This window comes from Oncorhynchus mykiss, chromosome 23, assembly GCF_057628025.1.
Source record: "Oncorhynchus mykiss isolate SJ-2025 chromosome 23, ASM5762802v1, whole genome shotgun sequence".
NCBI classification, from domain to species: Eukaryota; Metazoa; Chordata; class Actinopteri; order Salmoniformes; family Salmonidae; genus Oncorhynchus; species Oncorhynchus mykiss.
The window spans coordinates 43,416,352-43,440,965 of NC_143044.1; positions in this window are offsets into that span (position 1 = coordinate 43,416,352).

The following is a 24,614-nucleotide window of genomic DNA, read 5'->3' on the forward strand; positions in this document are numbered from 1 at the left end:
CTGAATTCTATTAGCACTTTTGAGGGTCTATTGGGGGGGATTTTATGAAGTGGTGTGTGATTCTCTTCCTATATCCTGTCAATGTGTTGTGCTTTCATTGTTGCCAAAAGGTGGATTTGGCTCTTTTAAAAAACTGGTGACCGGTTGCATTGCTGTGTACAGAATATTACAGTATATCTAAGTGTCTCTAAAACAGGTTGTACCAGTACTTTTTCAAAATAATGCAAGCCTTTGGGTTTGGGGATGTTTTTTTGTCTTGGAAGAGCTTACTGTATGCTGGGGCCTCATGTATGGTGATTGTGGGGGGTGGTTTGAGTTGCCCCATCCCCTTCCAAAGGGGTATCAGGGAGGGATGCCCAATTTCAGGACAGTTATATTGTCTGGCAATTGAACCAATACTTTTTTAAGAGGCTTACTGCTTTCACTGTGCCAGGGGTTATGAAGGGTCCCACAATAACACTGTCTGCATACGCAGATGACCCAAAAGGTTTTATTACAGGGGTGGGAATGTAAAGGTTCTCTCAAACGCTTAGAAGATGTATGAGGCCTCCTCAGCTACAGTCAATTGGGAAAAGCGTGAATCGCTATGTGCAGGTCAGCTTCAGATGGTGTCCGCTCCACGTTTACCACGGGGGATTCAGTGGGGCAGAGATGGGATGAAGACTTTGGGGGATCTTCTAGGCTCTGATAGCTTTCAAAAACAGAAATGTGAGGGTGAAGTGGAGAAAGTGTGTGCCAGATTATCTAGGTGGAAATGAGGGTGTAAATGAGGGTGCTGGTAGCCAATAATCTATCCACCTCTACCATGTGGCACAGACTAATGATTTTACAGTCTGATACAAGAGCTTCAGGGGACCCTTGTCAATTTCGTCTGGTCTGGACAACACTGGATTAAAGCTGCAGCCCTGTACTTGCCAGTGCACGAGGGTGGGCAAGGCCTGGTGGACATTTCTTCCAGGATCATGGCTTTCCGGCTTCAAGCAGCCCAGAGACTGTTGTACAGTGACGTGTACCAAGCTGGGTCATCTGATGCGGAGCAGGAGCAGATCGTTGGAGGAGCAGGGAGAAAGAGTGGGGATCCGATCATCTCGCCTACTCAGGAAGGTCGTAGCTGAGGTCTGCGATTCCTTGCCAGTACCGCATCGACTGACACTTCCAAATCTGATCTGTGGACGGAGGGTCTGGATTATGTGTTCCCTGCGCTGAATGTTAGTGTTGCGTCAGGGGCATTCGAGGAGGACGTGGGGATGCTGCTTTCCTTTGATACACCGGAGCTGGGGGATTTCAAGGCGGTGGGAAAGAAGGCCATGTACAAAATTGGCGTAAAAATGTCCCGTGCTACTTCCCGGGAAGTGGAAAAATCGTTGAGGTGGACGAGTGTGTTTGGTCCAGGTGCCTCCACAAAAGGCTGTTGGCGGTCTTTATACAAACTGCCTATTGAAAAGAGACCTCATGGAGGATAATACATGGAGCAATAGCCACCAATATGCATCTGGTACACCTGGATCCTACTGTTGGGGAGGGGTGTCCATTCTGTGCTTAGTCTGAAACTTCATATCTGTTCTTACAGTGGTTGGTCGGGATGATTGACCTGATCAACTTAAATCTAATCAAAATGTATTTGTCACATGCGCCGAATACAACAGGTGTAGTAGACATTACAGTGAAATGCTTACTTACAAGTCCATCACTAGTTGGATCTCAGCTCTGGGAGAGGTTTTCTCTTCCCAACAGTTTATATTTGGGCTAAAGTACAGGTTTAGTCGAAGGTGTGTAGTTCCCTTGCTTAACTTTGTGTCAGGGGCAGCTACATTAGCAGTTTGGAAGACACGAAGAACAGTATTCGGGGACAGGGTCTGTGGATGTGATGGGAATGCTGGAGGGGATGTTGGCATCGAGACTGAGAGTTGAGTTTGTCTATTACAAAATGGTTAACAACATTGGGCTGTTTATAAAAATATGGGGTATTCAGAGGCTGTTGTGTTTAGTTACTGTGGAGGAACATTTGGTGTTGTGTTTAGTTACTGTGGAAGAACATTTGGTGTTGTGTTTAGTTACTGTGGAGGAACATTTGGTGTTGTGTTTAGTTACTGTGGAGGAACATTTGGTGTTGTGTTTAGTTACTGTGGAGGAACATTTGGTGTTGTGTTTTTAGTTGATGTGTAACCATGGTTTTGTTTGTTTGAGTGTTTATTGTGTTGTGGGTTCCCAGACCAAAACAAGGTTATTTAAAACTCAAACTCTCTCTCTCGCTCTCTCTCTTGCAGCTGTGATTGCACACTGTGGTATTTCACCCAATAGATATGGGAGTTTATCAAAATTGAATTTGTTTTCGAATTCGTTGTGGGTCTGTGTAATCTGAGGGAAATATGTGTCTCTAATACAGTCATAGTTTTGGCAGGAGGTTTGGAATAACAGCTCAGTTTCCACCTCATTTTGTGGGCAGTGTGCGCATAGCTTGTCTTCTCTTGAGAGCCAGGTCGCCTACGGAGGCCTTTCTCAATAGCAATGCTCACTGAGTCTGTACATAGTCAAATATTTCCTTAATTTTGGGTCTGTTTAGGGCCAAATAGCATTCTAGTTTGCACTGTTTTTTTTGTAAATTCTTTCCAATTCTGTTTTTTTTGTAAATTCTTTCCAATTCTGTTTTTTTGTGTTTTACATTATGCAGGGAGGATATTTTGCAGAATTCTGCATGCAGAGTCTCATTTTGGTGTTTGTCCCATTTAGTGAATTATTGTTTAGTGAGTGGATCCCAGACCTCACATCCATAAAGGGAAATGTGTTCTATAACTGATCCTAATTTGTATGTCAAATTTTATGTTCCTCTTGATGGCATAGAAGGACCTTCTTGCCTTGTCTCTCAGATCTTTCACAGCTTAATGGAAGTTACCTGTGGCTCTGATGTATGTATAGTTTTTTGTGTGCTCTAGGACAGTGGTTCCCAAACTTTATATAGTCCCGTACCCATTCAAACATTTAACCTCCAGCTGTGTACCCCCTCTAGCACCAGGGTCAACGCACTCTCCAATGTTGTTTTTTGCCATCATTGTAAGCCTGCCACACACACTATGTGATACATTTACTAAACATAAGAATGAGTGTGAGTTTTGGTCACAACCCGGCTCGTGGGAAGTGACAAAGAGCTCTTATAGGACCAGGGCACAAATAATAATATGATAATAATCAATCATTTTGCTCTTTATTTACATACAGTGCCTTGCGAAAGTATTCGGCCCCCTTGAACTTTGCAACCTTTTGCCACATTTCAGGCTTCAAACATAAAGATATAAAACTGTATTTTTTTGTGAAGAATCAACAACAAGTGGGACACAATCATGAAGTGGAACGACATTTATTGGATATTTCAAACTTTTTTAACAAATCAAAAACTGAAAAATTGGGCGTGCAAAATTATTCAGCCCCTTTACTTTCAGTGCAGCAAACTCTCTCCAGAAGTTCAGTGAGGATCTCTGAATGATCCAATGTTGACCTAAATGACTAATGATGATAAATACAATCCACCTGTGTGTAATCAAGTCTCCGTATAAATGCACCTGCACTGTGGTAGTCTCAGAGGTCCGTTAAAAGCGCAGAGAGCATCATGAAGAACAAGGAACACACCAGGCAGGTCCGAGATACTGTTGTGAAGAAGTTTAAAGCCGGATTTGGATACAAAAAGATTTCCCAAGCTTTAAACATTCCAAGGAGCACTGTGCAAGCGATAATATTGAAATGGAAGGAGTATCAGACCACTGCAAATCTCCCAAGACCTGGCCGTCCCTCTAAACTTTCAGCTCATACAAGGAGAAGACTGATCAGAGATGCAGCCAAGAGGACCATGATCACTCTGGATGACCTGCAGAGATCTACAGCTGAGGTGGGAGACTCTGTCCATAGGACAACAATCAGTCGTATATTGCACAAATCTGGCCTTTCTGGAAGAGTGGCAAGAAGAAAGCCATTTCAGATATCCATAAAAAGTGTTGTTTAAAGTTTGCCACAAGCCACCTGGGAGACACACCAAACATGTGGAAGAAGGTGCTCTGATCAGATGAAACCAAAATTGAACTTTTTGGCAACAATGCAAAACGTTATGTTTGGCGTAAAAGCAACACAGCTGAACACACCATCCCCACTGTCAAACATGGTGGTGGCAGCATCATGGTTTGGGCCTGCTTTTCTTCAGCAGGGACAGGGAAGATGGTTAAAATTGATGGAGAGATGGATGGAGCCAAATACAGGACCATTCTGGAAGAAAACCTGATGGAGTCTGCAAAAGACCTGAGACTGGGACGGAGATTTGTCTTCCAACAAGACAGTGATCCAAAACATAAAGCAAAATCTACAATGGAACGGTTAAAAAATAAACATATCCAGGTGTTAGAATGGCCAAGTCAAAGTCCAGACCTGAATCCAATGTGTGGAAAGAACTGAAAACTGCTTTTCACAAATGCTCTCCATCCAACCTCACTGAGCTCGAGCTGTTTTGCAAGGAGGAATGGGAAAAAATGTCAGTCTCTCGATGTGCAAAACTGATAGAGACATACCCCAAGCGACTTACAGCTGTAATCGCGGCAAAAGGTGGCGCTACAAAGTATTAACTTAAGGGGGCTGAATAATTTTGCACGCCCAATTTTTCAGTTTTTGATTTGTTAAAAAAGTTTGAAATATCGAATAAATGTCGTTCCACTTCATGATTGTGTCCCACTTGTTGTTGATTCTTCACAAAAAATACAGTTTTATATCTTTATGTTTGAAGACTGAAATGTGGCAAAAGTCCGCAAAATTCAAGGGGGCCGAATACTTTCGCAAGGCACTGTATAAAACTTTATTTGTTCATAAAAAATGGTGAATAACTCACCACAGGTTAACGAGAAGGATGTGCTTGAAAGGATGCACATAACTCTGAAATATTGGGTTGTATTGGAGAGAGTGTCAGTCTTAAATCATTTTCTACACACCTGTATTTAGTTTGAATGCTAGCGAGGGCCGAGAATTCACTCTCACATAGGCACGTGGTTCCAAAGTGCATCAGTATCTTAACAGAGCATTTTGCCAAGGCAGGATACTCTGAGCGCAGCCCTATCCAGAAATCTGGCAGTGGCTTCTGATTCAATTAAATTTTCACAGAACCAAAATTTAGATGAGGCTCTCTTGTTCAGATATCGGTAAGTGGACTGGAGGCGGGCATGAAAGGGATAACGAATACAGTTGTTTGTGTCGTCCATTTCGGGAAAGTACCTGCGTAATTACGCACCCAACTCACTAAGGTGCTTCGCTATATCACATTTGACATTGTCCGTAAGCTTGAGTTCATTTGCACACAAAAATCATGCAATGTTGGAAAGACCTGTGTGTTGTCCTTGTTAATGCAGACAGAGAAGAGTTCCAACTTCTTAACCATAGGCTCAGTTTTGTCCCCCACATTGAAAATAGTTGCGGAGAGTCCCTGTAATCCTAGATTCAGACCATTCAGGCGAGAGAAAAGATCACCCAGATAGGTCAGTCGTGTGAGAAACTTGTCATCATGCAAGCGGTCAGACAAATGAAAATGATGGTCAGTAAAGAATACTTTAAGCTCGTCTCTCAATTTAAAAAAAGGTGTCAATACTTTGATAACCAGCGCACTTCTTTCTGTATGTTGTAAAAGTGTTACATGGTCGCTGCCCATATCATTGCATAGTGCAGAAAATACACGAGAGTTCAGGGGCCTTGCTTTAACAAAGTTAACCATTTTCACTGTATGTCCAAAACGTATTTCAAGCTGTCAGGCATTCCTCTGGCAGCAAGAGCCAACCAGTCTATGCTGCAGTGTACCCAAATGGTGTTGGGAGCAAATGCTTGCACGCCCGTTACCACTCCACTGTGTCTCTCTGTCATGGATTTTGCGCCATCAGTACAGATACCAACACATATTGACCAACAAAGTCCATTTGATGTCACAAAGCTGTTCAGTGCTTTAATAATATCCTCTCATGTTGTCCTGGTTTCCAGAAGAGGATGTCTTCCTTAAACATTTTTAACCACTTATCCATTCTGGAGCAAACAGAATGAGCAGCAGATTCATTTGGCTACATACGGACCATTAGTGGAATTCCCGCAAGAGAGTAACAGTTAATGTGATTGGATGTTAATTATTTGACTAGGCTTGTTATGGTGAGTGAATGAGGACCCAAAAGCGAACTAACTTAAACAGAGCTTCTTTAATAACCAAACATAGGTAGGCTCAGATAGACCGGCAGATTCCGACAGGACAGGACAAGGTTACAGCAAACATGACGATAGTCTGGCTCAGGCATGAAACACAACAAACAAGAATCCGACAAGGACAGGAACAAAAACAGAGAGAGATATAGGGACCTAATCAGAGGGAAAAAGGGAACAGGTGTTAGACGGGGTGAATGGGTAGTTAGGAGGAGACAAGGAACAGCTGGGGGGAAGCGGGGGAGAAAAGGTAACCTAAGACGACCAGCAGAGGGAGACAGGGTGAAAGGAAAGGACAGAGACAAGACACAACATGACAGTACATGACAGTACCCCCCCACTCACCGAGCGCCTCCTGGCGCACTCGAGGAGGAAACCTGGCGGCAACGGAGGAAATCCTCGATCAGCGCACGGTCCAGCACGTCCCGAGAGGGAACCCAACTCCTCTCCTCAGGACCGTACCCCTCCCAATCTACGAGGTACTGGTGACCACGGCCCCGAGGACGCATGTCCAAAATTCTACGGACCCTGTAGATGGGTGCGCCCTCGACAAGGATGGGGGGGGGGGGGGGAAGACGAGCGGGGGCGCGAAGGACGGGCTTGATGCAGGAGACATGGAAGACCGGGTGGACGCGACGAAGGTATCGCGGAAGAAGAAGTCGAACTGCGACAGGATTAATGACCCGAGAAATACGGAACGGACCAATGAACCGCGGGGTCAACTTGCGAGAAGCCGTCTTAAGGGGAAGGTTCTGAGTGGAGAGCCAAACTCTCTGACCGCGACAATATCTAGGACTCTTAGTTCTACGCTTATTAGCAGCCCTCACAGTCTGCGTCCTATAACGGCAAAGTGCAGACCTGACCCTCTTCCAGGTGCGCTCGCAACGTTGGACAAAAGCCTGAGCGGAGGGGACGCTGGACTCGGCGAACTGAGATGAGAACAGCGGAGGCTGGTACCCGAGGCTACTCTGAAAAGGAGATAGCCCGGTCGCAGACGAAGGAAGCGAGTTGTGGGCGTATTCTGCCCAGGGGAGCTGTTCTGACCAAGACGCAGGGTTACGAAAAGAAAGACTGCGTAAGATGCGACCAATAGTCTGATTGGCCCGTTCTGCTTGACCGTTAGACTGGGGGTGAAAGCCGGAAGAGAGACTGACGGAAGCCCCAATCAAACGGCAAAACTCCCTCCAAAATTGAGACGTGAATTGCGGACCTCTGTCCGAAACGACGTCTGACGGAAGGCCATGAATTCTGAAAACATTCTCGATGATGATTTGTGCCGTCTCTTTAGCAGAAGGAAGCTTAGCAAGGGGAATGAAATGAGCCGCCTTAGAGAACCTATCGACAACCGTAAGAATAACAGTCTTCCCCGCTGACGAAGGCAGTCCGGTGACAAAATCTAAGGCGATGTGAGACCACGGTCGAGAGGGAATAGGAAGCGGCCTGAGACGGCCGGCAGGAGGAGAGTTACCGGACTTAGTCTGCGCGCAGACCGAACAAGCAGCCACGAAACGACGCGTGTCATGCTCCCGGGTGGGCCACCAAAAACGCTGGCGAATGGAAGCAAGCGTACCCCGAACGCCAGGGTGGCCGGCTAACTTGGCAGAGTGAGCCCACTGAAGAACGGCCAGACGAGTAGGAACGGGAACGAAAAGAAGGTTCCTAGGACAAGCGCGCGGCGACGGAGTGTGAGTGAGCGCTTGTTTTACCTGCCTCTCAATTCCCCAGACAGTCAACCCGACAACACGCCCCTCAGGGAGAATCCCCTCGGGTCAGTGGAGGCTACTGAAGAACTGAAGAGACGAGACAAAGCATCAGGCTTGGTGTTCTTAGAGCCCGGACGATAAGAAATCACGAACTCGAAACGAGCGAAAAACAGCGCCCAACGCGCCTGACGCGCATTAAGTCGTTTGGCAGAACGGATGTACTCAAGGTTCCTATGGTCAGTCCAAACGACAAAAGGAACGGTCGCCCCCTCCAACCACTGTCGCCATTCGCCTAGGGCTAACCGGATGGCGAGCAGTTCGCGGTTTCCCACATCATAGTTACGTTCCGACGGGGACAGGCGATGAGAAAAATACGCGCATGGGTGGACCTTGTCGTCAGAGAGGGAGCGCTGAGAAAGAATGGCTCCCACGCCCACCTCTGACGCGTCAACCTCGACAACGAACTATCTAGAGACGTCAGGTGTAACAAGGATAGGAGCGGATGTAAAACGATTCTTGAGGAGATCAAAAGCTCCCTGGGCGGAAACGGACCACTTAAAGCACGTCTTGACAGAAGTAAGGGCTGTGAGAGGAGCTGCCACCTGACCGAAATTACGGATGAAACGACGATAGAAGTTCGCGAAGCCGAGAAAGCGCTGCAGCTCGACGCGTGACTTAGGGGCGGGCCAATCAATGACAGCTTGGACCTTAGCGGGATCCATCTTAATGCCTTCAGCGGAAATAACAGAACCGAGAAATGTGACGGAGGAGGCATGAAAAGTGCACTTCTCAGCCTTCACAAAAAGACAATTCTCTAAAAGGCGCTGGAGGACACGTCGAACGTGCTGAAGATGAATCTGGAGTGACGGTGAAAAAATCAGGATATCGTCAAGGTAAACGAAAACAAAGATGTTCAGCATGTCTCTCAGGACATCATTGACTAATGCCTGAAAGACAGCTGGAGCGTTAGCGAGGCCGAAAGGAAGAACCCGGTATTCAAAGTGCCCTAACGGAGTGTTAAACGCCGTCTTCCACTCGTCCCCCTCCCTGATGCGCACGAGATGGTAAGCGTTACGAAGGTCCAACTTAGTGAAAAACCTGGCTCCCTGCAGGATCTCGAAGGCTGAGGACATAAGAGGAAGCGGATAACGATTCTTAACTGTTATGTCATTCAGCCCTCGATAATCTATGCAGGGGTGCAGAGACCCGTCCTTCTTCCTGACAAAAAAAAACCCCGCTCCGGCGGGAGAAGAGGAGGGGACTATGGTACCGGCGTCAAGAGCTACAGACAAATAATCCTTGAGAGCCTTACGTTCGGGAGCCGACAGAGAGTATAGTCTACCCCGGGGGGGAGTGGTTCCCGGAAGGAGATCAATACTACAATCATACGACCGGTGTGGAGGAAGAGAGGTGGCCCTGGACCGACTGAACACCGTGCGCAGATCGTGATATTCCTCCGGCACCCCTGTCAAATCACCAGGCTCCTCCTGTGAAGAAGAGACAGAGGAAACAGGAGGGATAGCAGACATTAAACATTTCACATGACAAGAGACGTTCCAGGAGAGGATAGAATTACTAGACCAATTAATGGAAGGATTATGACAAACTAGCCAGGGATGGCCCAAAACAACAGGTGTAAAAGGTGAACGAAAAATCAAAAAAGAAATGGTTTCGCTATGATTACCAGAAACAGTGAGGGTTAAAGGTAGCGTCTCACGCTGAATCCTGGGGAGAGGACTACCATCCAGGGCGAACAAGGCCGTGGGCTCCTTTAACTGTCTGAGAGGAATGTCATGTTCCCGAGCCCAGGTCTCGTCCATAAAACAGCCCTCCGCCCCAGAGTCTATTAAGGCACTGCAGGAAGCTGACGAACCGGTCCAGCGTAGATGGACCGACAAGGTAGTGCAGGATCTTGAAGGAGAGACAGGAGTAGTAGCGCTCACCAGTAGCCCTCCGCTTACTGACGAGCTCTGGCCTTTTACTGGACATGAAGTGACAAAATGACCAGCGGAACCGCAATAGAGACAGAGGCGGTTGGTGATTCTCCGTTCCCTCTCCTTAGTCGAGATGCGGATACCTCCCAGCTGCATGGGCTCAGCACCCGAGCCGGCAGAGGAAGATGGTAGTGATGCGGAGAGGGGGGCGACGGAGAGCGCGAGCTCCTTTCCACGAGCTCGGTGACGAAGATCAACCCGTCGCTCAATGCGAATAGCGAGTTCAATCAAGGAATCCACGCTGGAAGGAACCTCCCGGGAGAGAATCTCATCCTTTACCTCTGCGCGGAGACCCTCCAGAAGACGAGCGAGCAAGGCCGGCTCGTTCCAGCCACTGGAGACAGCAAGAGTGCGAAACTCAATAGAGTAGTCTGTTATGGATCGATTGCCTTGACATAGGGAAGACAGGGCCCTGGAAGCCTCCTCCCCAAAAACAGATCGATCAAAAACCCGTATCATCTCCTCCTTAAAGTCCTGATACTGGTTAGTACACTCAGCCCTTGCCTCCCAGATTGCCGTGCCCCACTCACGAGCCCGTCCAATAAGGAGAGATATGACGTAGGCGACACGAGCAGTGCTCCTGGAGTAAGTGTTGGGCTGGAGAGAAAACACAATATCACACTGGGTGAGGAACGAGCGGCATTCAGTGGGCTCCCCAGAGTAACACGGCGGGTTATTGATTCTGGGCTCCGGAGATTCGAAAGCCCTGGAAGTGGCCGGTGGATCGAGGCGGAGATGGTGAACCTGTTCTGTGAGGTTGGAGACTTGGGTGGCCAGGGTCTCAACGGCATGTCGAGCAGCAGACACTTCCTGCTCGTGTCTGCCTAGCATCGCTCCCTGGATCCCGACGGCTGAGTGGAGAGGATCCGAAGTCGCTGGGTCCATTCTTGGTCGGATTCTTCTGTTATGGTGAGTGAATGAGGACCCAAAAGCGAACTAACTTAAACAGAGCTTCTTTAATAACCAAACATAGGTAGGCTCAGATAGACCGGCAGATTCCGACAGGACAGGACAAGGTTACAGCAAACATGACGATAGTCTGGCTCAGGCATGAAACACAACAAACAAGAATCCAACAAGGACAGGAACAAAAACAGAGAGAGATATAGGGACCTAATCAGAGGGAAAAAGGGAACAGGTGGGAGACGGGGTGAATGGGTAGTTAGGAGGAGACAAGGAACAGCTGGGGGGAAGCGGGGGAGAAAAGGTAACCTAAGACGACCAGCAGAGGGAGACAGGGTGAAAGGAAAGGACAGAGACAAGACACAACATGACAGTACATGACAAGGCTACCTGTATTTGACATTGCGTTGTTATTTCGATGAACACTAGATTTTTTAATTTTATTTTTCGGCGGTGCAATGAGGCTACTCAAGCAAGAAATAAAAGTCATCCAAATGTATAGCCCCATTGGAAAATATAAATGGACTGTTTGAAAATGTAAAGTAAGAATATAGATATATATACAGTCGTATGAAAAAGTTTGGGCACCCCTCTGAGGCTGCATAATAATTTACTCTGTCGTCACAGAAAATGATCACAGTGGCATGCCATTTATTTTCTAATAAAAGCTGAGTACTGGGGTATTGTCCAGACAAAGATTTTTAGTGTAGCAATATTAAGTTGTATGAAATTAAATCAGATGTGAAAAATAGGCTATGCAGAAATGTGGGCACCCTTGTCATTCTGTTGATTTGAATACCTGTAACTACTTAGCACTGATTAATTGGAACACACAACTGGTTTGGTGAGCTCATTAACCCTTGAACTTCATAGACAAGTGCATCCAACATAGGAAAGGGTATTTAAGGTGGCCAGTTGCAAGTTGTTGTTCTCTTTGACTCTCCTCTGAAGAGAGGCAACATGGGGGCCTCAAAGCAACTCTCAAATGACCTGAAAACAAAGATCATTCAACATTATGGTTTAGAGGAAGGCTACAAAAAGCTATAGCTGAGATTTAAGCTGTCAGTGTCCACTGTGAGGAACATAGTGATGAAATGGAAGACCACAGGCACAGTTCTTGTTAAGGCCAGAAGTGGCAGGCCAAGTAAAATATCGGAGAGGCAAAGGCGAAGGATGGTGAGAATGGTCAAAAACAGCCCACAGACCACCTCCTTTTCTGCACACACGCCACAAACAGAGTCGCTTGAGGTATGCAAACGCATATTTGGACAAACGAGCTTCATTCTGGAATAAGGTGCTGTGGACTGATGAAACAAAGATTGAGTTCGGACAAGTTCGGACAAGTTCTGGCCTGGTTTAGATCTTATCTGTCGGAAAGATATCAGTTTGTCTCTGTGAATAGTTTGTCCTCTGACAAATCAACTGTAAATGTTGGTGTTCCTCAAGGTTCCGTTTTAGGACCACTATTGTTTTCACTATATATTTTACCTCTTGGGGATGTTATTCAAAAACATAATGTTAACTTTCACTGCTATGCGGATGACACACAGCTGTACATTTCAATTAAACATGGTGAAGCCCCAAAATTGCCCTTGCTAGAAGAATGTGTTTCAGACATAAGGAAGTGGATGGCTGCAAACTTTCTACTTTTAAACTCGGACAAAACAGAGATGCTTGTTCTAGGTCCCAAGAAACAAAGAGATCTTCTGTTGAATCTGACAATTAATCTTAATGGTTGTACAGTTGTCTCAAATAAAACTGTGAAGGACCTCGGCGTTACTCTGGACCCTGATCTCTCTTTTGACGAACATATCAAGACCATTTCAAGGACAGCTTTTTTCCATCTACGTAACATTGCAAAAATCAGAAACTTTCTGTCCAAAAATGATGCAGAAACATTTATCCATGCTTTTGTCACTTCTAGGTTAGGCTACTGCAATGCTCTACTTTCCGGCTACCCGGATAAAGCACTAAATAAACTTCAGTTAGTGCTAAATACGGCTGCTAGAATCCTGACTAGAACCAAAAAATTTGATCATATTACTCCAGTGCTAGCCTCACTTCACTGGCTTCCTGTCAAAGCAAGGGCTGATTTCAAGGTTTTACTGCTAACCTACAAAGCATTACATGGGCTTGCTCCTACCTATCTCTCTGATTTGGTCCTGCCGTACATACCTACACGTACGCTACGGTCACAAGACGCAGGCCTCCTAATCGTCCCTAGAATTTCTAAGCAAACAGCTGGAGGCAGGGCTTTCTCCTATAGAGCTCCATTTTTATGGAACGGTCTGCCTACCCATGTCAGAGACGCAAACTCGGTCTCAACCTTTAAGTCTCTACTGAAGACTCATCTCTTCAGTGGGTCATATGATTGAGTGTAGTCTGGCCCAGGAGTGGGAGGGTGAACGGAAAGGCTCTGGAGCAACGAACCGCCCTTGCTGTCTCTGCCTGGCCGGTTCCCCTCTTTCCACTGGGATTCTCTGCCTCTAACCCTATTACAGGGGCTGAGTCACTGCTTACTGGGGCTCTCTCATGCCGTCCCTGGAGGGGGTGCGTCACCTGAGAGGGTTGAGTCACTGATGTGGTCATCCTGTCTGGGTTGAGCCCTAGGACCATGCCCCAGGAATACCTGACATGATGACTCCTTGCTGTCCCCAGTCCACCTGACTGTGCTGCTGCTCCAGTTTCAACTGTTCTGCCTTATTATTATTCGACCATGCTGGTCATTTATGAACATTTGAACATCTTGACCATGTTTTGTTATAATCTCCACCCGGCACAGCCAGAAGAGGACTGGCCACCCCACATAGCCTGGTTCCTCTCTAGGTTTCTTCCTAGGTTTTGGCCTTTCTAGGGAGTTTTTCCTAGCCACCGTGCTTCTACACCTGCATTGCTTGCTGTTTGGGGTTTTAGGCTGGGTTTCTGTACAGCACTTTGAGATATCAGCTGATGTACGAAGGGCTATATAAATAAATTTGATTTGATTTGATTTTGATTTGAGTTATTTGGTCATAACAAGGGACGTTATACATTGTGGCAAAAGAACACAGCGTTCCAAGAAAAACACTTGCTACCCACAGTAAAAAAAAACACTTGCTACCCACAGCTGTGGGGCTGTGTGGCCAGTGCCGGTACTGGGAATCTTGTTAAAGTTGAGGGTCGCATGGATTCCACTCAATATCAGCAGATTCTTGGGAATAATGTTGAAGAATCAGTCACAAAGTTGAAGTTACGCCGTGGCTGGATATTTCAACAAGACAACAACCCAAAACACTGCTCAAAATCTACCCGGGCATTTATGCAGAGGAACAAGTACAATGTTCTGGAAAAGCCATCCCAGACCCCAGACCTGAATATCATTGAGAATCTGTGGGATGATTTGAAGCGGGCTGTCCATTTTATTTTTATTTTTTCACCTTTATTTAACCAGGTAGGCTAGTTGAGAACAAGTTCTCATTTACAACTGCGACCTGGCCAAGATAAAGCATAGCAGTGTGAACAGACAACACAGAGTTGCACATGGAGTAAACAATTAACAAGTCAATAACACAGTAGAAAAAAAGAGTCTATATACATTGTGTGCAAAAGGCATGAGGAGGTAGGCGAATAATTACAATTTTAGCAGATTAACACTGGAGTGATAAATGATAAGATGAACATGTACAGGTAGAGATACTGGTGTGCAAAAGAATAGAAAAGTAAATAAATATAAACAGTATGGGGATGAGGTAGGTATATTGGGTAGGCTATTTACCGATAGACTATGTACAGCTGCAGCGATCGGTTAGCTGCTCAGATAGCAGACGTTTAAAGTTGGTGAGGGAGATAAAAGTCTCCAACTTCAGAGATTTTTCCAATTCGTTCCAGTCACAGGCAGCAGAGAACTGTAACGAAAGGCAGCCAAATGAGGTGTTGGCTTTAGGGATGATCAGTGAGATACACCTGCTGGAGCGCGTGCTACGGGTGGGTGTTGCCATCGTGACCAGTGAACTGAGATAAGGCGGAGCTTTACCTAGCATGGACTTGTAGATGACCTGGAGCCAGTGGGTCTGGAGACGAATATGTAGCGAGGGCCAGCCGTCTAGAGCATACAGGTCGCAGTGGTGGGTGGTATAAGGTGCATTAGTAACAAAACGGATGGCACTGTGATAAACTGCATCCAGTTTGCTGAGTAGAGTATTGGAAGCTATTTTGTAGATGACATCGCCGAAGTCGAGGATCGGTAGGATAGTCAGTTTTACTAGGGTAAGTTTGGCGGCGTGAGTGAAGGAGGCTTTGTTGCGGAGTAGAAAGCCGACTCTAGATTTGATTTTAGATTGCTCGGCAACCATCAAATCTAACTGAACTAGAAATGTTTTGTAAGGAGGAATGGTAAAAAATACCTTCATCCAGAATGCAGACACTCATTAGAGGCTATGGGAAGCCTATAGAGGCTGTTATTTTAGCAAAAGGAGGCTCTACTAAATATTGATGTGATTTTTCTATTGGGGTGCCCAAATTTATGCACCTTTTGTTTTGATGCATATTGCACATTTTCTGTTAATCCAATAAACCTCATTTCACTACTGAAATATTACTGTGTCCATCAGTTATTTGATAGATCAAAATGAAATTGCTGATCCAAACACACAATTATTTATAAATGGAAATCATGGAAATTGTCAGGGGTGCCCAAACTTTTTCATACGACTGTATATACAGTGGCTTGCAAAAGTATTCACCCCCCTTGGCATTTTTCCTGTTTTGTTGCCTTACAACCTGGAATTAACATGGATATTTGGGGAGTTTGTATCACTTGATTTACACAACATGCCTACCACTTTGAAGATACCATTTTTTTTTTTATTGTGAAACAAACAAGAAAAAATACACAAAAAAACAGAAAACTTGAGCGTAACTATTCACCCCAAAGTCAATACTTTGTAGAGCCACCTTCTGAGGCAAATACAGCTGCAAGTCTCTTGGGTTATGTTTCTATAAGCTTAGGGTTTTTACCCATTCTTCAAGTCAAAACTGCTCCAGCTCCTTCAAGTTGGATGTGTTCCGCTGGTGTACAGTGATCTTTAAGTCATACCACAGATTCTCAAATGGATTGAGGTCTGGGCTTTGACTAGGCCATTCCAAGACGTTTAAATGTTTCCCCTTATACCATTTGAGTGTTGCTTTAGCAGTATGCTTAGGGTTGTCCTGAAGGAACACATCTCTGGAAGACTGAAACAGGTTTCCCAAAATATTTTCCCTGTATTTAGCGCTATCCATTGTTCCTTAAATTCTGACCAGTATCCCAGTCCCTGCCGATGAAGATGGTATTCTCGGGGTGATGAGAGGTGTTGGGTTTGTGCCAGACATAGTGTTTTCCTTGATGGCCAATAATCTACATTTTAGTCTCATCTGACCAGAGTACCTTCTTCCATATGTTTGGGGAGTCTCCCACATGCCTTTTGACGAAAACCAAACGTAATTGCTTATTTTTTTCTTTAAGCAATGTTTTTTTTTCTGGACACTCTTCCATAAATTCCAGCTCAGTGGAGTGTACGGCTTAAAGTGGTCCTATGGACAAATACTCCGATCTGAGGAGCTTTGCAGCTCCTTTAGGGTTCTCTTTGGTGGTCTTTGTTGCCTCTCTGATTATTAATGCCCTCCTTGCCTAGTCTGTGAGTTCTCTTGGCAGGTTTGTTGTGGTGCCATATTCTTTCATTTTTTAATAATGGATTTAATGGTGCTCCGTGGGATGTTCAAAGTTTCAGATATTTTTTTTTTTAACCCAACCCTGATCTGTACTTCTCCACAACTTTGTCCCTGACCTGTTTGGAGAGCTCCTTGGTCTTCATGGTGTCGCTTGCTTGGTGGTGCCCCTTGCTTAGTGGTGTTGCAGACTCATGAGCCTTTCAGAACAGGTCATGTGACCACACAGGTGGACTTTATTTAACTAATTATGTGACTTCTGAAGGTAATTGGTTTCACCAAGGGGGTGAATACATATGCATGCACCACTTTTCCGTTTTTTATTTTTTAGATGTTTTTGATACATGCTTATTTTTTTTATTTATTTCACCAATTTGGACTATTTTGTGTGTGTCCATTACACGAAATCCCCCCAAAAATCTATTTAAATTTCAGGTTGTAATAGGAAAATGCCAAGGGGGATGAATACTTTTGTAAGGCACTGTATACATTTTTTCTATGTGAATCACATACTTATTTGGCGTACCCCCGACGGCAATGTGCCTACCCATACCCCTGTTTGGGAACACGTGCTCTAGGTCTAAGGTGTTTAGATGAAATTTATATTTGTGGTCCTGGCAGGTGGTCCTTTTTTGGATCACCATGATCTTTGTCTTACTGAGAATTACTGTCAAGGCCCAGGTCTGACTAAATATGTACAGAAGATATAGGTGCTGCTCTAGGCCCTCCATGTTTGGGGACACAAGCACCAAATCATCAGCAAACAGTAGACATTTGACTTCAGATACTAGTAGGGTGAGGCCGGGTGCTGCAGACTATTCTAGTGCCCTCACCAATTTGTTGATATATATGTTGAAGAGGGTGAGGCCTAAGCTGCATCCCTATCTACCCCCCAACCCTGTGGAAAGAAATATGTTTTTGCCAATTTTGACCATACACTTGTTGTTTGTGTACATGGATATTATAATGTAGTGTCTTTTCCCCCCAACACCACTTTCCATTCATTTTTATAGCAGACCCTCATGCCAAATTGAGTCTAAGCATGAGAAGACCTTGATTCTGTTTGTTTGTTTTTCAATTAGTGTGTGCAGGGTGAATATGTGGTAATGTGTATGGTAATTTGGTAAAAAGCAAATTTGACATCTGCTCAGTAAATTGTTTTCGCTGAGGGAATGTGTGAGTCTGCTGTTAATGATAATGTTATTGACGCATATCTCCCGGTAGTTATTGGGGTCAAATTTGTCTCCACTGTTTTGGATTGGGGTGATCAGTTCTTGCTTCCAAATATTGAGCTGAGGATGATATTAAAGAGTTTAAGTGTAGCCAATTGCAATTTGTGGTCTGTAAATTTTATAATTTAATTTAGGATACCATCAACCCCACTAACCTTTTTGGGTTGGAGGTTTTGAATTTTGTCCTGTAGTTCATTCAATGTAATTGGAGGATCCAGTGCGTTCTGGTAGTCTTTAATAGTTGATTCTAAGATTTGTATTTGATTGATCATGTATATCTTTTTGCTGTTTGTTACAGAGCCAAAATGATTGGAGAAGTGGTTTATCATCACACCCCATTTTGGATAGATAACTCTTCGTGTTGTTATTTATCTAGAGTTTTCCAATATTCCCAGAAGAGGTTCGATTCTATGGATTCTTCAATTGCATTGAGCTGATTTCTGATGTGCTGTTCCTTCTCTTTCCATAGTGTATTTCTGTATTGTATTAGTAATTCACCATAGTGAAGGCGTAGGCTCAGATTTTCTGGGTCTCTATCTTTTTGGTTGGGTAGGTTTCACAATTTCTTTCATAGGTTTTTGCATTCTTCATAAAATCATTTGTCATTGTTGTTAATTTTATTAGGGTGTCTAATTGAATTTTTTTGATTTGAGAAGGAAGCTGAGAGGTCAGATATACTGTTTAGGTTTTCTACTACCAAGTTTACACCTTCACTATTACAGTAAAACCTTTTCTCCGGGACATTGTCTAGAAGAGATTTATTTTGCTGTTGCCTAATTGTTTTTTGGTAGATTTCCACACTATTTTCCTTCCAGCTATAGCATTTCTTAATGTTATTCAGTCCCTTTGGCTTTGATGCCTCATGACTGAGCATAGCTCTTTTCAAGTAGAGTATGATTTTGCTGTGATCTGATAGGGGTGTCAGTGGACTGACTGTGAATGCTTTAAGAGACTCTGGATTCAGTGATAAAGTAGTCTAGAGTACTACTGCCAAGAGATGAGCTATAGGTGTACCTACCATAGGAATCCCCTCGAAGCCTACCATTGACTTTGTACATACCCAGCAGCCGACAGAGCTGCAGGAGTCTTGACCCATTATATTGGTTAAAGTATGTTATCGTAGTTGTGCATAGGGTAGAAAATGGGGGAGGGAATGCTGTCACCTCCAGGTAGGTGTTTGTCCCCCTGTGTGCTGAGGGTGTCGGGTTCTTGTCCAGTTCTGGCATTTAGGTCACCACAGACTAATCTCTCTTCACTCACTCACTCACTCAAAAGTTGCTTCTTGCCATATAAAATTCAAAATTTTTCCCGCAGATTTGTACTTATTCCAGACCCCTAACGTAACATTCCCTTTACCTGGTCAGGCTGAATGGATTAGCCATGTATCTGTTCCTCCTGACCTATGTCCAGTGTACAGCCCATCAGCGACCCAAATGTCACCACCCTTTTCCCTATTTAGTGCACTAATTTTGACCTGGTCCAATAGAGCACTATAGGGAGTATGGTGCCATTTGGGACTCAGACACCAACTGTCTGTTCTCATCAAACATCCCCATCTCAGAAAACACCTGGCTGTTCTCATCAAGCATCCTCATCAAACATCCACATCCAGGGTGTGGCCCCCTAGGACCTAGGCCTTATATGATATGACTCCCAGGGTGTTACTGAGAAATGGCCTCTCAGGTCATAACACAGTGTCTCTTGTAAATCAGGAATGGGGTGAAAGAGGTTTGTTCACCCTGACCTTGAACATCAACACTATTATCCCAGAAACCCTAGACCCACACCCATTTGCATACTGCTCAAACAGATCCACAGATGATGCAATCTCTATTGCACTCCACACTGCCCTTTCCCACCTGGACAAAAGGAACACCTATGTGAGAATGCTATTCATTGACCACCTGGCCAGGTGGTGCTAGAATAACAACCTATCCCTCAACGTAACCAAGACTAAGGAAATGATTGTGGACTACAGGAAAAGGAGCACCTAGCGTGCCCCCATTCTCATCAACGGGGCTGTAGTTCAGCAGGCAGTTGTGAAGAAAGCCTATTCCCCCTCAGGAAACTAAAAAGATGTGGCATGTGTCCTGAGCTCCTCAAAAGGTTCTACAACTGCAACACCGAGAGCATCCTGACCGGTTGCATCACTGCCTGGTACGGCAATTGCTCGGCCTCTGAACGCAAGGCCCTTCAGAGGGTAGTGAGTACGGCCCAATACATCACTGGGGCAAAGCTGCCTGCCATCCAGGACCTCTACACCAGGCGGTGTCAGAGGAAGGCCCTAAAAATGGTCAAAGACCCCAGCCACCCCAGTCATAGACTATTCTCTCTACTACCACATGGCAAGCGGTACCAGAGTGCCAAGTCTAGGACAAAAAGGCTTCTCAACAGTTTTTACCCCCAAGCCATAAGACTTCTGAACAGGTAACATGAACATTGGATACCCGGACTATATGCATTGTGTGCCACCCCCAACCCCTCTTTTTATGTTGCTGCTACTCTCTGTTTTTCATATATGCATAGTCACTATAACTGTACATTCATGTACATACTACCTCAGTTGGGCTGACCAACCAGTGCTCCCGCACATTGGCTAACCGGGCTATCTGCATTGTGTCCCACCCACCACCCGCCAACCCCTCTTCTACGCTACTGCTACTCTCTGTTCATCATAAATGCATAGTCACTTTAACCATATCTACATGTACATACTGCCTCAATCAGCCTGACTAACCGGTGTCTGTATGTAGCCTCGCTTCTTTTATAGCCTCGCCTGTCTTTTTAATGTTTTTATTTCTTTACCTACATATTGTTCACCTAATACCTTTTTTTGCACTATTGGTCAGGGCCTGTAAGTAAGCATTTCACTGTAAGGTACCTGTTGTATTCGGCGCACGTGACAAATAAACTTGGATTTGATCTACCCTTGTTGTGTCGGTCACGGTCGTCTATGTTGCTCACCCAAGCTGAGAATCTCCCAGAAATGTAGAATACAAATGTATAATCCATGTCAGATTTTCTTGGATACTGACTCGTGTCTTTTACAACATGTACACCCATCTCTAGCCCATTCTATTATACATCCACTCCCTAAATCTTCTCTTTGTTCACACCCTGTTTGCAACCTTTTAGTTGGACAGAAACTGTGACATTAACCTTCAACTTCAAGATCAGAAACTGTGAGAGTAACTTTCAGTTTCAAGACCAGAAACTGGGAGATTAACCTTCAGCTTCATGACCAGAACCTGGGAGATTAACCTTCAGCTTCATGACCAGAAACTGGGAGATTAATCTTCAGCTTCATGACCAGAAACTGGGAGATTAACCTTCAGCTTCATGACCAGAAACTGGGAGATTAACCTTCAGCTTCAAGACCAGAACCTGGGAGATCAACCTCCAAGATCTGTGCACATATACCTTTTACTTTAATTAGACTTTATCAGTCAAGATCTTCTCTAGGAACAATAAATTATGGGACAGTAAAGAGGATTTGAAAAATTCAGAATACATGTCATGCATTGGCAGTAGATCAGGTCCACAACCCTTCCCTGTCAGCTGCCTCTTCCACATTAGTACCACCTTGATGTTAAAGGAGGCATTTTGTTTAGATTTTTCTGAGGAGAAAGAGTGACGAGTCCGAGAGGCACTAAAAACTAGCATGGCTGACTTTCAATGTTTCACCGTCTCTTAATATACTAACAGTTTCACTCTCTTCATGAACCTACTGTTTCACTTTCTTTTCATGTACTGACTGTTTCACTGTCTCTTCATATACTGACTGTTTCACTGTCTCTTGAAATACTGACTGTTTCACTGTCTTTTCATGTACTGACTGTTTCACCGTCTCTTCATATACTGACTTTTTCACTGTCTTTTCATGTACTGACTGTTTCACTGTCTCTTCATATACTAACTGTTTCACTGTATTTTCATGTACTGACTGTTTCACTGTCTCTTCATATACTGACTGTTTCACTGTCTCTTCATGTACTGACAGTTTCACTGTCTCTTCATGTACTGACTGTTTCACTGTCTCTTCATGTACTGACTGTTTCAATAGGGTGCCATTTTTCAATTTAATTCTCCCCTCTGTCTCCATCCATCAATGAATCATTCCTTTGTAGTCCGCCCTTTCCCAAACCAATCCCTACCCTCCTCGTCCATCCTTCCTTGTTCAATATTTAATATGTGCCTAGTGAAAAGTCTCTCTTGTTATTGGCACTACAGAACTAATATACGTGTCAGTTGCTCCGCTACCTTTCCAGCGTCTGACCGAATACTAGGCCGGAGTAATCTTTCGTTTATTATAACACAATCTTTTGAAGAATGTCATTGTGTATTTTACTGGACTGTATTAGAAAGTGCAGGTCCAGGGAACCGTCCCAAGAGGGCCATGTTTGGCTTACAGTTTTTCTCAGTCGCTTTGGTGCATTTTTCACATCATCCCTAACATGTGCAAAATAATAAGTGCATTTCTCAGAACTATTTGTACAAACTGCAATATACAATATATATGTTTCAAAAGCTAGTCAGTCACTAAAAATCCATAGTACATCTCCCAAAAGTAAATATTCATGCCAATGATCATGTCAGTGTCATCAGAATGATAAGTCATTGAGTCATTGTTCACGAACAAGGTCGTCAAAATGTTTAGGCATGTTGTGAATGTAACTGTGTACTTTGACAGTATTACCTGTTGTCAACTTAGGCTACAGTTTGGATGACAGTCACTGTATTGAAAATGCACAAGGCTGCACTTCTATGGCATATATCAATTTCAACAGTACTATTTACATATTACTGTATGTGGGTTATTGATTGAAAGAGACTGGACAACCCAAGGGGCACAAAGGAAAAAAAACTAAATTAGAAAGAAACACAGGAAACCACCCCTAAGGCACAACTTTGCCCGCAGCACTGTTGTGCTGTCTCTACACATCCAGACGTTCCTGTCTGTCGGCCCACATATTCTCATCCACATCACACTGGATATTTTCCCTTCCAATGCAACGTGGAAATAATCTTTTGGAATGCCTTATCCATCCTCTGCAGGCGTCTACTGTGATGTCCTCACATGCTGCATCCATTGCAGCCAGCAGGGTCATCTGTGTGTGTGGCTGACGATCGTACACCTTCCACCTCCATGCTGAAAATAACTCCTCAATTGGGTTAAGGAATGGTGAATAAGGTGGGAGGAATTCTATGAGCATCCTCGGGTGGGTCACAAACCATTGCCTTATGATGTTTGATCGATGGAAACTCACATTATCACAAATGACCACATACTTTGGCAAATCCTCTCTAAACAGACCCCTCTCATCATCAGGGATGAGAGCCCTGTAGAGAGTCTCTAAAAAGTTGAGTAGATGCTGGGTGTTGTATCGCCCTATAAGGGGGATATCGGTTAGGACACCATGCTCCGAAATAGCAGCACACATTTCCTCCCCGTTGGCCTGGCAAATCCACAGTAGCTCTGTGACCGATGATATTCCGACCCCGCCTTCTGCATTTGGTCAAGTTGAAGCCAGCCTCATCCACGTATACAAAGTTGTGAGAGGGTTCACTTGATTCCAACTCCATTATACGCTATATCCCAGAACACACAGTTGAATTTGTTTTGGAAAGGAAGAGACATAAAATGTACATATATTGCATGTTCCTTCCACAGCAATGGAAATGTGTGCAGTTTATGCTTACTGTACTATGTATCACTATAAAATGTTGCTGTAAAGTGGTTACATAGATATATGTTTTAACTGTACATGCTGGTACCGTAGCTCCTTAACTCTGTCCTCATTCCTTTGGAATGGTACACGGTACAGCTGTTTCATACTTATCTGGTTTCTATGCAGCACCCTGTCGATGGTTGAGATGCTAACCGTATGGATGTTTTCAAAGACATCGTTGTCTTCTATAATGGTCATTTGTATTTCCCTGAGTCTCATGGCATTGTTTACTCGGACCATGGTGCAAATAGCCTCCTCCTGTTGAGGTGTGAAAAGGCGTCCTCTCCCACCGGTTTGAGGTAATCTTGCAGTCCTATGTGGGGAAAAATGCAGTGATGCATCACACACTTTCACATAGACAAAAACTATGTGAACACACATTTTACTGTAAAACATACAGGTGGGTGCATGTAAGGTGCAGTATGTATCTGTATAGAGTATATTTCTGTATTCTGTGAAATACAAGTGGACTACTGTAATATGAAGCATTGTAGGAAGTATACAGTATACTGCTTATATACAGTAACAGTGCAGTGTACATTGGTGGACATACCTGTTCTCTCTTCGAAACGTTTGAACGATTGAGGACACGGTTGATCTCCCAATATTCGGCTGCACCCTTCGACCCGCCTCAGCCATTGTCAGGCCATGATTGACAACATGGTCTACAATAATGGCCCTTATGTCATCAGATATGCGCCTATGTCCTCTTCTGCCTCTTCCTCTGTTTTTCCTTCCACCACGCATCCTTGCTCCTCTTCTTCCTCTTGGCTGTTGACCCTGTTCGTTTCCTGGTCCATCCATTATTGGAAAATTGCAACTCTGTGTTGTGGTCTGTCTATATATGCTTGCCAATTGATTCTTCATGAGATGCAACTTTGAGCAATTTAGACAACTGGTTGATTGTTGGTTGAACTAACACTTTACATTCCTTCATGAGTGAGGGTCAATTTCACCTGCACGATTCATCAATTCACGTTTTTGCACAAAAGGTCTAATAGAAATGTGTAAAACTATGCTTGACAGTTTATGACAAATAGTTCAACAATTTTGCATGTAATGGCTTATGCAAGGAACTAATGCCTAGATGTTTTGAGGGGTAAGACTATTCAACAGAGAACCATCTACTATATTTTAATCAACATGACATGAGCAATTGAT